Here is a 15501-nt window from a genome sequence, read left to right on the forward strand (position 1 = left end):
CCAGAGAGTGGAAATCAGTAAAATGGAAGGTTTTTTGTTTTTTTTTGCAGTAGGTGACTCTGCCTTGCTACTAGTGGATGGGTGGTTGCTGTTCCATCGATGGTATTAGGAGGCATTTTACTGAATGTTCCATGTGACTGCAAAATGATTGCTCTACAGATGTGCATATGAAGAAGGCGTTTTGTAGGAGGGAGAGAGCGAGAGATTGAGTTGGCTGAATGCAAATGCAAGCAAAAGATACTTGAGTTGGGCAGAGATCAGAGATAATGAGAGGTGTAGCTGGTGAGGAAGAGTCTCAAGGTGTTGATAAAAAGGCCCAGCGGGTGACAATTTTCCCTCAGGCCTAAGGTGTCCTGTATCTGCCCTAAATAGTTCCTGCCAGTGGTGTTAAAGAAGGAGGGGAAATATGCTTTGCTAGAAAAATTTGAAGATGAAGCTTCATATTGCATTCCTATTATTAAGTGTGACACACACAAGTTGTGTCAATGTTTGTGTGTAATTGTGTGTTGGGTGAGGAGTTCAGATATTCCACACAGGGATATTTAATGAATATTAATGACACCGTGAAGTAGATGCTAGTTTGTTAGTGGTGTGCAGAATGCTTAGATCATGCTAATGGTACAGACTGATTCTCTGAAAGCCTTTCATGTTGATCTGAGATTTTAGTTTCCATGGCAACCCTCAGTGTTAAGAGGGGTGCTGTTAAAATGTATTGCAATTTTGCCTAGTCTCTCACTGAAAGAAAAATGTCAGTGAAAAACATTTGTGCCCTCACTCTTTGTAAGAGGGCCTCTTCCCACCTCCGTATTTCATTGCCTGCATCTATACAACTTCTACAGGCCAAGGTATGCCCGGTTTTGTTAGTGACTTACTCTGTGTCGCTAACAAAGTGTTACCTTTTCGGCGAGCATCATCTGATACCATTTGAAGCAATATACAAATTGATGTTCCTCACAACCATGGAGGAACTATAAGGTAAAAGAAATTAGCTTTTATAGTGGCCGTGGTGAATAATATAAAGATATCAGCTTCTGTTCTCCAGAATTCCAAGAGGAATTATTGGTCCCCTACCATACCTTACACCGTTTTTCCTTTTTTTGGCATTCTGACATTCTGCTCATGCTCAGAACATATGTTATATAGGGTCGCCATACAACGTGAAATTACTGTCCGGGAGGGAATTTTGAAAAATCAGCAAAATGTCCGGGGGTTTTTTCTGGAAGAGAAGAGCAGTTCAGTGCTCTGCACATATGGGACCATGTTTTCAGGAACAGTTACTTCAAAGTTCCACATCATGGAGAGAACCGATGCGTGTTCAGAAAGCTCCCAGCTATGTTGGCTCCCAACTTGTGAGTGACGGGTGGTGGTGGTGAGGACATGACTATGGGGGATGGAGCACAGGGGGTTTTAACTTTAGGTTACAAGACGTCCCCATTTCCCGGGGACAGTCCCGAGATTTACAAATCAGTCCCCCGACAAAATCCATCTATTTAGTAGGAAGTTGAAAAGTGTCCCCAGATTCATTGAAAAAAAATCTGGTAACCATGTGGCCAGCATGACTAAGCCGCTTCTGGCACAACAGAACACTGAAACCAGAGCAGTGTATGGAAACGCCGTTTACCTTCCCGCCGGAGTGGTACCTACTTATCTACTTGCACTCTGATGTGCTGTCGAACTGCTGGTTGGCAGGAGCTGGGACCGAGCAATGGGAGCTCACCCCGTCGCGGGGATTCAAACCGCCGACCTTCTGATTGGTAAGCGCAAGAGGCTCAGTGATTTAGACCACATGCCACTCGTGTCCCTTAAATTTTTATACCACCCTTCAATTGCAGATCGCAGGGCAGTTCAAGAGAGAAGTGACATGGAAGCGTTGTCTCCACATTAATGACAAACTATGGTTTACCACAAGGTATAAACTGGGCTATTCTGTAAAACCACCTTTTCTAAGAACAAGCACTTGACATAAAATTACAACGGATGTTCCAGTCTAAACCTGCTGCTGTACAGGTTTACAGGGAACCTTCAAATTGTGGGATTTGAAGCTCATGAGATGTACTTTTTCAAAACTGATGAGGATGGATCTGATGTGTATTATGTGAAAGGTAGTGACTTTTCTTTGAAAAGAGAGAATAAAACTGGATGTTCCTTAAATACAGAATTGGAAGTCACTGAAAAGGGGTGGATTATCCCCCAGGTTTGCTTTTGTTGTGTTTCCCCAGTACACTGGTTAAGTCCTATGATTCCATCTGTATTCTGTGGCCGAACTTCCTAATCCTTGCATTACTGAGCTAGGTCAAGAGAGCTACGATTACATTGTGAGCAAATGCTGCACAAAGGCTACTGGAAATGTTAACATCAAGTAGTGCAGAGGAAACCAGGGCAAAAATGGAGGCATAATTAAAAATTAGAAGTTGGGCTTCAGAAAAGAAGATTAAGGTATTAGACCAAGTCGAAAGCTCCAGGAGCTGCACAACAACACTTAATTTTCATTCTTGGCTAGACAGCCAGGGGGCTTCGTGCATTCAATAATGTTCCACTGGTTGAAGTTTCATTCTGCATAGAAACGTGCTCCATCCAGCAGGATAGGTTCAATAGATAAAGCACAAAAGAAATGTGACTTTATTATTTCTGGGGTGGGAAACGGGCAGTTTCTTCAGTGTGAAACAAAATTATCAGCACACACTTTCTTATGTAGTTGATCATTCTGTTTTGAATGCATCAGTGATGTGTGTTGTATCCAGTGCTGGTCATACTCAGAGCAGATGCAGTAAAGTTAATGGGTGTTACTAACGTAGGTCCATTTATTTTGGCAGGTCTTCTCTGAGCAGAACTGTGTTAGGTGCAAACAAAAATATAAAAGATTGGCGGGGCATGTATGCCACAAAACAGACCCAGTGTATGAGAGAGTGCTCTGAGATGTACTGTACCCTATTTAGTCATAGATGCTTTAGTTGGGATTCTTGCATTGCAGGGGGTTGGACTAGATGATTGTATATATGGGGGCCCCCTAACTGGTTTTTCTTTCCTTTTTATCTTTCCCACTGAGCCCGGGAACAGGCAGCAATGCCACATGTAAAGGGCAGGAGTGTGGCTTTGATTCTCCACCACAGCAGTCAGTCTTAAGCTGGCTATATCAGAAAGTGATACTTTGAATGTGCAATTGGGGCATTGGAGAGATGGTCTGATGTCAGCTGAACATGGGAGACAAACGACACACCCCACATCAAATATTGAGTAATCAAGCCATGACAGATCCAGCGGTGTACACGCATGTGGGAAGTCTTCCTCTAATAAACATATACATACTCTGATGGTCTGGGCTCTGAAATGTTGAAGGCTGCAGGTGGCAGTATTACCAAGGGGCAGTTAATGCTGTTGCCTCACTTGAAACTCACCAAGTCCCAGCAAGCATGGCCAAGAAATGATGCTGACTCCCTTCAGCTGCTTTGAGGAAACGTCTGATAGACAAGTGTTCTTCAACCTTGATTCCTCAGGTGCTGTTGGACTCCAACTCCAGCTCAGCCAACGGTCAGAGATGATGGGAGTTGTAGTCCAGGAACACCTGTGGTTGAAGAAGAACACTGTGGTAGCCTAAAGGCAGAAGGAAGGACTAGTTCTCTTGAAGGCAGCCTCTTCTTGGTTCCTGTCACCTTCAGAACCGCGTCCAGCAAGGAAGTTATTAATCCCACACTGCATAATAATGAATCTAATAGCAGGGACTGCCACAGATAATCAGTGATGACTGCTAATAATGACGGGTATAAGATGTGGGCAATGGAACAAAACCAGAACCAGCCCCTGGCCACCCCTCATTGCCTCTTCGTCGCAAGCCTGAAAGTGATAATTCTCCAGCTGGCATAAGAGCGAGATCTTCCTTCAGTGCCTCAAAGCCCCTCTAGCTTATATCTCCAGCAGAGAAAACAGCTGTGCCTGGTGAGGTGGCAGCGAGTGCTCTGCTACTCCCTCAGGGCCCAGATTAATCTTGCATGTTCTTACACTGAACAGCTGCAGTCTCTTAGCTACTTATCTCAATGCTCTTCTCCCTTTCTGGCCTCTAAGCGTTTCTGTCACACTAGCCTGGACTACCTATTGATCAGACGCTCTCAGAACTGTCCGACCTAAGTGTTCTCTTGGATCCAGGTTCTCCTTCCTCTCCCCTGCAATCATTTTAAACACACAAACAGTGACCCCCATTCTGAACTCCATATAGCAGCAGAGGTTGCCAACGTGGTGCCCATGGATGCCTGTACATCCACAGAGGACTTCCATGATCCCCACGGGGGTCCCCCACCCCTGCTGAATTTAGACTTGAAAATTCTAGCCAATAGAAGTGTGTCCAATTCCCACAACAACTTTTCTGGTTTGCAAGGTTGGAGGCTCTGGCTATATAGAAACACCATAAAATAGTAATCTGTTGAATCCCCTTTCCTCCTCCTCCTCCACCTGGCCCATAATATCATCCCATTTCTGCACAGGAAGTTGTGTGAGGAGAGGCTGGCATAAAAAAACTGGCAAGGAAGGGCAGGGCATAGCTGACATTTGATAAATATGCTTTCCTATAGCCCCTGAGTTTCAAGGGTCAAAATCAGCATGCACTTAAATCCGTAGCAGGGCAGCAACGTATCTTGTTTTTCATAATCATAGGGGCTGGGGAGCCAGATTTTTATGTGAAGGCAGCACAGGAAGGGGAGGCTTATCTTCTCACTCCCCTGTCAAAATTGGAATGGAGATCCTCCCTTTGTAGGGTTAGGAGACTTGAGGGGGGGGGGTCCCCATTTGTGCATTCATACTTCTGTCTTCCTCCCCAATATAGGCATTCATACTTCTGTCTTCCTCGCCAATATAGGCATTCATACTTCTGTCTTCCTCCCCAATATAGGCATTCATACTTCTGTCTTCCTCCCCAATATAGGCATTCATACTTCTGTCTTCCTCCCCAATATAGGCATTCATACTTCTGTCTTCCTCGCCAATATCTTCATGAAATTGTCTTCATGCAATTTCCAGGGAGGGAAATGAGGTTCCTTTTCTACATGCAGAAAACCATGGGTTAGTCACCTGGTTTCCTTTTGCATATATTAGGAGAAAAATAAATACATGAATGACTATTGCATTGCCTGTGTTACATATTAAAAGTCACACTGGATGCTACAGTGTGGCATGGCATGCCCTTTTCCGGACACTCCATTCTGTTCTCCACCCTCTCTTGACTTTCCATTCCATGAGAATAGTCAGTTTTCCATGTCCACTGAGCAGTCCAAGTCCCCACTTTAAGGTTCCCCCCAAAAAAGCTTAAAAAATGCATTGAGATTCCTCCAAGTATGCTGAAGTAATATATTACCCTGAGCCCCTTTGGGAGGTAAAGTGGGGGGAGTATGCAATTAATCATAATACAGTACTTTCCTTTTGTGTGTGGATGGTGCTGTTTTGGCTACATAAAGGTCAGCATTCAGAGAATGGATTTTCTACTGATATATAGCAACATATCCATGAATGCCCAGACCAGCAGCTCTGCATAGCTCATTGTCATGAGTTGACTTCTGAATATTACTACCACCGAGTGTAAATAGAGCTTTTACATTCTGGATCTTCATTCACAGGCCAGCCAGTAGCACTAAGACTTCAATGGAGTCAGATATGCTTGTGCTCTAGAGCAGTTCACTCACATCCTTTGAAATTTGGTAAAATTTTCACTGGAGCTGAATAATAGTTTGTAGACAGCATAGAATCAACATGATCTTTAAGAACCTTTTGAAAATAAACCAGAAGGAATCGTGTGGGTAAGCAAAAGCTTCAGTGTGCACTGACTGATAAGCAACTTGAGAGTTTTCCTATTAAATGAAAGAATTAGACGGGCTTTGAACAGAGAACAAACAGCGGAAAAATTCCTCCCATTATTTCCTGCTGGGACTTTGGAAGAAAAAACCCAGTATTTTCAGCACACCCTGTGAGAAGTGCTTGATTTACTCCATTTCAAATGGCAACATTGGAGTTAGCCAAGAGACACCAAGAGCACTTTTTACAGAGGTCTTAGTATGGAAGATTATTATTTAGGAAAGACATTGATTTTGATTTTCTAAAACTAGATTCATGTATATAGGGAAATATTGTCTCCCCCCCCCCCACCAAATGTAAATGAACTGTGAAAAAGACTATGAATTGAAAGTTGAGACGATAGATGTACCTTTCTGAAGTGTAGGTGGGTTCCCACAAGGCAAGATGCAGTGTTGACAGCAAAAACCTTTATTGAACAAATGAAACTGGACAACAGGAGCAAAGCAACTACTTATATTCATTTCTGGAGGCCTGGGCCATTCCCACTCCCAACGTGATTGGCTGTCTAAACATCCAAGCTGCAAAGTCAGAGTTTAAGTGCCAATGGCAGAGGCCCAAATCCTGAAATGTTCTGTGATTGGATATCATGTATCAGATCAGAACACAGGGGCTCAAAATCCTTAGTCCAGACTCAAGCTCAGGCAAACACAGACCACAGAATACATAACACTTCCCCTGTTTATCTGTTTGCTTTGTAACACCAACGGAAAAAACCTTAATACAAGCAAAAAAATAATTGTTTTAATTTAAAGGAAATATTGACATTTGTTCAGCTTGTCTTAATGCCCTTGAGATCTGAATTCAGGGGCAGCCAAGATGCTATCCTTTAGATTTTGTAGACTATAACTTCCTTCAGTCCCAGGCAGCATGACCAGTGGTCAAGAATTATGGGAGTTGTAGTCCACATCTACATCTAATGGGCACCATGTTGGCTACCCTTGTCCTCGCTGCCGAAAGCAACGCCACAATTTGCAATACTCATTCAACATGCCGCCAGTTGTTTCCCAGAAATAAATTGGGAAGATGTATTTTTGGTCCTTTAGCTACATATATAGCTGGATAGTTTAGGCAGAATCTCCAAGAAGGCCAGAAATTAGGACAGTGTGAATGACATATGAAAAGCTGAATTTCATGTCATGTTTGGATGAATGGCATGCATGCCGAGCAAAAATTTAGTTAGCTAAAGCACTGTGGTTCTTGCAAGAAATCTTATCTTTTTGTCCCTCAGGTGTTTTTGGAACTGTAAATGAATGTTAAACCTTTCCTTTTTGCATTTAAGGGAAGCATCCCTTGGGAAGTGACACTTCCTTTACAGGCATATTTAAATATTTGATTAGTTATTGTTTACACCTCTCTAGTTTGTTATGCAACAGAGATAGTTCACTTCCTATCCTATACCTCTCCTTTTCTATTTTTTTTGTATAATGAGATTCTATATTGCAACTTCAAATCTCATAATAGCAGACACCTGGAAGAGCTTTGCCCACAGGAGTTTTACCTTCAAATGCTGGTGTCACTGACACACACGGAAATACTTTTGCTGGAATCCTAACTCCACTTACTCCTGAATGGACATGGCAAGAATTGCACTGGGTGTCAAGCAGGAAAGACTGGCATTCCCAGGTCATGAAAGGATCCAGCAATTCAAAATGTGGTATTTCCTTATTTCTTTGTATGTCTATTTATTCAAGGACCTCAAACCCGCTCTCTGTTAAATTCAGTTTCAAAGCAGGATACAATATAATAAACGTAACAAATAAAACATTATTAAACCAATTATATATGAAATAGATATAACCTTAACAGCAGCAAAGGAGCAAAGTCCAGCAAGGGCAGAGCCCATCTCCAACAATAATGATTGTATTGCCATGCACTTGCTTGAAGTCCCCTCTGCTGCACTGCTTGAAGCTCTTGAAGAAATCCCTGTTGATGCAGACGTTCCCTTGTTCTCTTGACCCGAGGCTCCTGTTTTAATGAGACTGTTCTATTGCATATTTTAAACTATGGACATATTTTAATGTTTTAATTGGGATTCTTTTACGGTGTCTTTTAATTATTGTATTTTAATGGTGTTGTGAAATTGGTTTTTTAAAAATATTTGGTGAACTGCTTAGAAGCCTGTTTTTACACTAAGTGGTATATAAAATAATTCATAATGAACAAACAATAGCTAATGCTTATTTATTTATTTATTAATAATTAATTCATGTATGCCCTCTTTTCCTTTTGGCCAGATCACCACAATTCTGAGCACACATACTGGAGAGTAAGCTTCACTGAGCTCAGGGGGACTTACTTCAGAGTAAACATGCTTAGGCTTGCATCACGAAACATAGTTCTGTGACCTTAAACAATAATGAATGTTACCTTTGGCAAAACACTTTGGCAAGTCTCTCTCTAAATATACAGTTGCAATTGAAATGATTTACAATGGAGGTTGAATAATTTTGATTGCAACTATGTGTGTGTAGTGTGTGTGTGTGTGTGTGTGTGTGTGTGTGTATCTATCTATCCATGCACAACCAACAACATATTTTGGAAACAGTGTATGTGATTCGTGCGCAGAAAAACCAAGAAGAAAATATTGCAGTTATTTTTTTAGTTAAAAGAGATGGGCAAGTTATCCACAACATGTTTGACATCCTGAGGTCCATCCTGTGCACTGCTAAGACTGCCCTTTTAAAAAGAACATTGAGTACACTATTATGGGTTTCCACCTGCCGACTGAACCGCTTTGTGGAAACAAGTCAAGAATTAAAGCCTGTCAATAATTGGCATTGCCATGAGCTATTTAATTTCCTTTGAAATGAATTCATTATTATTCCCCAGACATCAATCAGATTCCTCATTCATGGCTGAGAAAGCTCTACAGCAACAAGCCTTAAAATATGAATGAAGTGTCAGGTGGCAATTATTGCCAATTATGAATCTGGCAAAGGAAGACATAAACCGGAAGTGTCGCAGCTAATTTTAGGTGCCCAGCAGTGCCGCTCTGTGCATCTTTACTCAGAAGTCTCCCATTGTGTCCAACAGGTCTTACTCCCAAATAAATGAACACAAGTGTAGGAACTCAGAAGTAAGTGACATTGAGTTCAATGAGACTTACCCCCAAGTAAGTGTGCATGGTAGGGGTGGAGAAGCTTTTCCCCACTAAGGGTCCCCTTCCCTCAGAAGTAATGCTTCAAGGGCTGCATGTCTGTGGTAGGTGCAGTCAGAGATGCAATTCTATACATATGTCCTGGAGAATAGGTCTCATTGACACATGTGGTACTTTGGAGTAGACAAGTATAGGAGAATCAGGTGGGTAGCCGTGTTGGTTTGACGCAGTTGAAATAAATTTAAAAATTGTCCAGTAGCACCTTAGAGACCAACTTAGTTTGTTCTTGGTATAAGCTTTCATGTGCATGCACACTTCTTCAGATACCATGCATGCACACGAAAACCTATACCAAGAACAAACTTAGTTGGTCTCTAAGGTGCTACTGGACAATTTTTTTATTTATGTATAGGAGAAGACATGCATACTTCATCAGACAGTTCAGGTGTGCATGTGCTCAATAGAGACCAAGGCTTTTCAAAGCCATATACCAACGAATCATTTATTATTTCAGGGCAATGACACATTTTGAGTTATGTTCTATGTGTGATCACCAGTGTCAGATCACTGCTGAGTAGCAAAAATGAAAGAAAAGTCCTACATGTGTTCTAAGTTGCCTGTATGCAACAGTGGCCAAGGACAGGGCTCAGGTCCCAACTTCACTTTCTATTTAAAGAAGTATCATACCACTTTAGACAGCCATAGTATTCATCCCAAAGAATCCTGGGAAGTGTAGTCAGGGAAATATGAGTCTTCTAACAACCCTTAACAAACTACACTTCCCAGGATTCCTTGGGAGACGCCATGACTGTTTCAAGTGCTGGGAGCTCTGTTTATTGCCGTGCAAGCCCTATAAAGCTGTGTCTCTTCAAAGACCTCTGTTGGACTCAGGAGCAGTTAGGGGATTGGTTGTGCAGGCTGCAAGAAGCCACAGAGATTCCATTGTGCCCTGGGCTCTCTCCTGCTTATTTGTTTAGTGCCAGGGATGCCAACTTGCTTCTTTGTTCCTGTGCTTTTAATGACAGCTTAAATAGGAAGTGATACTGCTAGCACCACATCCACAAACTACTATGTCAGCTTATTCCTGCAGATCAAGTTGCTGTTGCTGGTAAAGGATCTGGACAGGCTATTTTTCTGGCCAATTGGCAACTAGGTTATAAGTGATAGCAATGGGCTTCGTGTAATACTTAGCGGCTGATACATGGTCGAAGCCTCAGAGGAACCTCACTTTCCTGTATGGTCTGTGATAGGCAGCTATTAAAGTGAAAATCCTCCACGGTCATTAAAAAGACATCAGTAGAAATTTTAAAATGGAGGCTTAAATTACTTCTGGATTTTCCCCATTTTAGCATTGTTCACATGATAACTTACTATTGGATGTCAATTTGCCGTAACGCATTCTCACAGTGAACGCAATACAAATGTGAACAATATTTAGGGTTGATTGCAATATTCTTAGCGAAATTAATTTCACCGCTGATTCAAATTGCCTCCGTATGGGTCCAATGCCATTTTTAGTTTTGTAAGAAAGACTTTTCTGGACAGCTGCAAACTATGAATGAAACGCACCAAGATATAAAATTGGAATTAATATGATTAGGTCATCATTTTAAGAGACATATCAAGGACATGAGCCAAAAGAATTTCAAGAATAGTTCTCATTTGAGCTGAGAAGTGTTATTCATTTATGCTTTAATTTAAAGTGAAGTGGGTAGCTGAATGATCTCCTGATTATAAAGCACATGCACTTAGAATAGGTTACCACTGGAAGTAATAGAGCATTATGTTTATTGCCTATGTTAAGGCACCTAGCACTTAATTTTCATCTCTTCAGGCTGATGCCTTTGATGGCTTCCTCATTTCATATCTGTGGAAACTTATTGTGGATAACTGTGGAAAGTTATTCTAAAACATAATCTCACAATATGCTCTTTGTGTGTGTCATAAATGCACAAATTCCAGTCATCAGATTGAAGGATGTGGGAAGAGTAGACTGTCCCACTTGGAGGGAATGGCTGGCCGGAACCTGAATAGGAACGCTCCTTTTATGAGGGAGGATATACTGCAATGTTTTGTTTCAGAGCACCCTTGTGATGTAAGAAGGGGGAGAATGACTCATTTAAAAAATAGGTCTGTCAGTGATTATGACTGCCTTGTCTGTGTTCTCTTTTTGCTTCTAGAACATCATGTTCAACCTACCCCTTTCCCTGACATCATTGTGATGTGTGATTAGCCACACTGGGTCCACATCACTGGCTGCCACTGGTGGGAAGTGGCCTCTTGTAGGCCAGCCTAAGGTAACAGACAGCAGGCTCTAACTGTGGGATTTAGTAGCAGATTGCATAAGCCCTTCTGGATCACTGGGATAGCTCATAGGCAAAGGGAACAACGTGCATGTCTCCAATTGCTCTACAGCACCACCCTGATATTGGTGGAGAAAGCATGTCACAGCTTGTCCAACCAACCAGCGAACACAATCTTGGTAGCCAATCTGGACCCTGGTGGCTGTTTCAGTTGCTTATCAGCCAAAGTAGCTGTTTTACCAGGTGCTTTGTTTCCTCACTGGTTGAGTCCTGTCCTGAGCTTTGTCTTACTTGGAAGCGGTACCTGAATTAAGCTCCAAGCCATCCATTCTCTAGCCATCTTGTCTGTTTCCCAGCTAGTCACCATCTCTGACACTTGGCAAAATGGGTTCTATTTTTTTCCTTTTTATTAATACTTTTAAGTATTTCAGTTATACAGAATACAGTAAAGTGAAAAAAGAAAGAAGGTGCAATATATGCATGCATACACACACACACACACACACACACACACACACAGTATTGCTAATACATATATGATTATTAATAACCTACTACATTCTGTATAAACTCGTTCCAAATATAAATATATTTATCCAAACAAAGTCTGCATCTATAAGTGATCTGTTCATATGTTGCAAGTGCTGTCATGTCTTCCATCCATTGATTAAATGGGACCATATTTTTATTTTTCCAGTTCATCAATACTAATCTTTTGACCATAGTTAGGGGTGCATAGAATCCATTCCCATTGTCCAGTTGTCAACTTCCATATAATAGGTATATAATTCAAGAGAATATTTTCCTCTGAAATCTTAAGTTTTTTCATACAGTCAAATTTATGCAGTTGGCTTCTTAATGAGCAAATATTTTTGGCTTTCACTTTCTTAGCTAGGTAGTCGCTGTTTTTATGGATGGTTATATTTACAGTGGTACCTTGGGTTAAGTGCTTAATTCATTCCGAAGGTCTGTTCTTAACCTGAAACTGTTCTTAACCTGAGGCACCACTTTAGCTAATGGGGCCTCCCGCTGCCACCACGCCGCCAGAGCACGATTTCTGTTCTGATCCTGAAGCAAAGTTCTTAACCCGAGGTACTATTTCTGGGTTAGGAGACTCTGTAACCTGAAGCGTATGTAACCCAAGGTACCACTGTAATGGATTTTATTCTGTGCTTTGAAATGATACCAGTACCGATGAAAGGTAAGCTATGAATCTTTCAGAATAAACAAATGAATAAATAAATACAAGCTGGAATATGCAATCCCATATAAAATATGATCTGACAGATAGCACGGAATAATTATTTGTTTAGTTTCTTACATTTATATCCTCCTGCTCTTCCATCATGGAAGTCATTGCAGCATATAGGTGATTCCTACATTGTCACCCATCCAAACACTGACCAGATTTAGACCTGCTTAGCCTTAGCAAGGTGGTGGCTTCATGTGCCTTCAGCCCATACCCTTGGTTCAAATAATACTAGTTCAGCTACTCAGTAAAAAGAAAGGTAGGATCTCACACATCAGGGAGAAATACAGAATGTATACCATAGGACAGGACTGGATGTTATTTTTATGCCTCTGTTTTATCACTGTTACAAAATTATCTACATAAGAATAGATGCAAGCATGGGGATGAGAGTAATGCTATTTTTTTCTCATCACCCACTGAGCAGAACGAATGGCAAATTCTGCAGGTGAATTTGAGGGGGCTAAACATACTTACACATTTCCCCAGCTGCTCATTTCATATACTGTACAGTATAACAGAAAGATAGCTAGGGTGTAGAGGGGATTCACGAGGATACATTTCCATGTAATCCAAGTGCTAAATCTTTTAACCACCCTGAATATGTTGGACAGAAAGGCCCTGTAGCATCCTGCTTCTACTTCAACAATCTTTTTGTCCCCATGGAACAGGTTTGTTTTGCTTTGTGTAACATGACATTTCACCAATACTGAGCTTAAAAGAGTTGTGAGATCGTGGCTGGCGATTTACATAAAATACAAAGGAGCATTTTTGTTGGCAATATTTACACTTCTTCTTCTTTTTAATGCTTAGCCGAAGAAATTTGTTTTAATGCTGCCAAATGGGAGTTTTCCATCACTGTCAGTCACTTGCATGATATAGCTTCATTGAGAGCATTCATTGAAGCGGGGAGCAGGAATACTATGTAAACAGTAGTGGGAAATGTTATTGCTTATTTTGGCCGGATATATTGGAAGCCATATTTTATTATTTTGTTTTAAATGGAGAAAAGGGGAAGCCCTCAGACTTGACTAATACAAATGTATATAAATTGTCAAAATAAACGAATAAACCCTGTGGGAGAAACAAGACAAGAAGAATGATTATACTCTTTCTCTCTCTTTATATTAGGGAATCAATAAAACAATGGCCTTTTTATAGATATGGTAAAGGCCCTGGCTTTTGTACTGATTTTGCAGGTAGGAGATACTATTTTGTGCATGATTTTCAATTAATTGATTATGATTTTATGTAAACTGTGTCATTTTTACCATTGTTAGCCGTTCTGAGCCCGGCTTCGACTGGGGAGGGCGGGATATAAATTAAATATTTTTATTGTTATTATTATTAAAACAACTTCTATTCAAAGCTACTACATTACCATTGTGAAAGAGGGTCCCCCCAAGGCCTTAGGTTTTGGTGATTTTATTTTGGATTTCATTTGTCTTGGCAGGGCTAGCCAATATCTAAGGTAAAGTATACACTGGGGGGCTGAAGAAGAGTAGAAGAGTTTGGATTTGATATCCCGCTTTATCACTACCCGAAGGAGTCTCAAAGCGGCTAACATTCTCCTTTCCCTTCCTCCCCCACAACAAACACTCTGTGAGGTGAGTGGGGCTGAGAGACTTCAAAGAAGTGTGACTGGCCCAAGGTCACCCAGCAGCTGCATGTGGAGGAGCGGGGAAGCGAACCCAGTTCCCCAGATTACGAATCTACCGCTCTTAACCACTACACCATGCTGGCTCTCAGCATAAACACTGGATGCAGAATGAACTGACGTGATGAAGCAAGTTCAAAGTAGGCCATGAAGGGGAAGGCTGGGGAAACAGTAGGTGAGAATTACTCATGCTCCTTTCAAGAGAACAAGGAAAGCCTAAGAAGTCAAAGGAGGACCACACAGAGAATGGGAAGGATACATTTGTGTGTGAAGAAGCGGGCCCAGGAATCAGTTTGTTTTGTCAGCATGTCAAGCAATCTTCTTGACTGGGGACCCCCTAAGTATACAAGCAGGAATCCGCTCTGTGTTGAGAGGACCCTTTCCTTCTGAATAAAGACCTAGCAAGAGTATTTATTTATTGCATTTATACCTCACCTTTCCTCCAAACAGTTGAAGGTGGCATTCATGGCTCTCACCACCCTGAGATGCTGAGAGCTGATGACTGGCTCAAGGTCACCCAGTGGGTTCCATGTCTCTCTGGGGATTTGAACCCTGGTCTTCCAGGGTCTTCCGGGGTTCAGATGGCCATCTTTGTGGTCCTGTAGATGAAGTCATGGTACATCACAGTTTCCTTTCCCTTCCTTTTGGTGCAACGCACAGGGTCTAATGACTGATCAAAATCTGTTGCTTGAACTTAATTGCTTTGGAAATGCGTTTGCAGAAAGTATTTGCCCCCTAAGTCTTCACTTCTGTCACATTGCTTATAGGCTGAGGTTGCCTTAACCAGCAAAACACAACTACAGTTCCAGCATCACTGCTTGTGCACTTGGCAGAAGATGAATTAGATATTTGTCGCTTTTTTTCATCACACTGGGCAGAGACTCTCATGTTGCAGAAGGATCTCGCTTGTTAAATCTGTGTGAATATGTGAGGGAGGGTTTATATATGCCTTCCATGTTTGGGTTTAGAACTTGTGCTTGCAGAACTAGCCCCTCTGTTTTGGTTTTAGTTTTTTAATTGCAAAGTAATGTTCAGGTGCAGATCTTAAGGCTACTAGATTTGAATCTGAGGTGTCAAAATGACCTCGGCCGGTCCAGCACCGGCTGCAGATTTTGAGATGCCCTTGAGCAAGACGTCCTCAGTGGGCTCCACTCCTGAGTGGGCCCACCTCCTCCTTGCTGCTGGTCACCACTGCCTATTTGCTTGCACTTTTCCTCTGGGCCCAATCCAGGAGAGGGGAGGGGCCTGAGTGAGGCAAGCAGAGGCTCCTGTATTAAGTGAGAGAGTCAGGAAATCTGTCAGGAGGAGGAGGTCAGTGACACAGAGGAAAGACACAGTTTGAAGGAATACACCCTTATCT

General features: G+C 41.8%; 1 long non-coding RNA gene across 1 annotated transcript; it reads left to right on the forward strand.

Annotated features, from left to right (window-relative positions):
• Positions 1 to 11170: 11170 nt before the first annotated feature.
• On the forward strand, positions 11171 to 14490 carry LOC308587347. Its single transcript, XR_014008325.1, has 4 exons — positions 11171 to 11229; positions 13616 to 13683; positions 13938 to 13985; positions 14234 to 14490. It is a non-coding gene; the product is annotated as an uncharacterized lncRNA (long non-coding RNA).
• Positions 14491 to 15501: the final 1011 nt, after the last annotated feature.

The sequence above is a fragment of the Podarcis bocagei genome (genome assembly GCF_964188305.1).
Source record: "Podarcis bocagei genome assembly, chromosome: 5".
Classification (NCBI taxonomy): Eukaryota; Metazoa; Chordata; class Lepidosauria; order Squamata; family Lacertidae; genus Podarcis; species Podarcis bocagei.